Source organism: Glossina fuscipes, unplaced genomic scaffold (assembly GCF_014805625.2).
Source record: "Glossina fuscipes isolate IAEA_lab_2018 unplaced genomic scaffold, Yale_Gfus_2 1, whole genome shotgun sequence".
In the NCBI taxonomy this organism is placed as follows: domain Eukaryota; kingdom Metazoa; phylum Arthropoda; class Insecta; order Diptera; family Glossinidae; genus Glossina; species Glossina fuscipes.
In genome coordinates, this window is record NW_023998415.1 from 30,196,736 (window position 1) to 30,198,232 (window position 1,497).

Sequence of the window (1,497 nt, forward strand, 5' to 3'; positions counted from 1 at the left end):
ACAGCGTTTTTAGCTGCAAGCAGCGCTGCACTTAGATGAATGCAGCGTTCTTAGCGCAAAAAGTGCACCGCCTCCATTACTCCCGATAAGACAGTGGGCTGCAGCTACCCGGCAGATAGTCATTGCACGCAAGCATTTTTGTCGTATTTTCAAGGAAAACTTCATTTGCGGATATTGAATTTATTCCCACCTATTCGAAAAGGCTCGAAGTATTTATTTAGTCAATGAAAAATCTACATTGTGGAGTAGACTACCGTCAATTTTTCAAAAAATCAATCAATAACAACACAAAAAGAAAAACGGGGAAAAAGTGTCGCCATTAGATTTCTTTTATGTAAGAACAGAGTTGTCAGCAACGATGAAATTAAATGGTGCCACACATTTCATACTAGCAACGCCCCCTTCTGTGAAACATATATTTTGAGCAAATGTTTTTAATATTTATATGTTAATATTTGAAATTCCCAACAAAGCTGCGTTTGACAGGGCTGCCTGAATTTAATAATATGCTGCAAATTGACGTTTTATGCCGATAAATTAAATTAAGCAAATCTGAAAGATATTTCACGAAACATCTCGGGCTAACTGCATCCTATCGTTGCAGATTCTAATTTTTGTTTACAATCGCTACTAAAAAGAACTTTAACTTCCACGAAAATAACTTTACCTCCCACGAAAATGACTTGTAATAAATAAAAAAAATGTACAAAAAGTGACAACGCATTCGTCATGAGCTCTATCAAAAAGGCGAAAGTGGAAGTTCTGCTTGTAATAATCATAGATTTATCCTAAAATGCAATACAATGAAAGATCTTTAGGAAGGAATAAAATACACAAGGTGAATACAAACTTTCATGTCCATGTACTCCATGCCAAATATTAATAATAATTTCGCCTGGTAAAGATTAGTAAATTAAAAAATTTTAAAATTGTTTAATATTTAAAATAAACTAAATAAATCAGTTAAACAAAAAAAATACCCTTAAATTTTAAGCTAATGTAATCAACTAAAAAGAAAGGAAATAAATTTAAATAAAATGATATCTTTGATGTAAATATGATAAAAGCAAAAACTTGCAATTCGATGACCTATTGAACTGGTTAACAGGTGCGCCCATATTAAACGCAAAAATCACCAGCGAGACTTACTAGGCGGTCTACGGGAGAGTCATTTGAGAGCAACGTTGGCGAAAAAAGGGGACTGGATGACTTTTAACTACCTTGAAACACGACTCATTGTTAATTGGTACCAAATTGTGGAACAGCTCCAAAAAAGCTCACCGTATCGGTCACCGAAGCGATACTAGGTATGCACGATGGGAAATTTGGCGCGACCTTACCGACGCAGTAGTAAAATGCAAACGCGTTTGACTTAATTTCATGCAAGATTTTCTCAACACTTGAGTTTTATTATCACCATTATTATAATTCTATTAACCTACTAATTGTAGAACTCGGACGGTTAATTTACCGTAATTGTGGAACTCGGACGGTTAA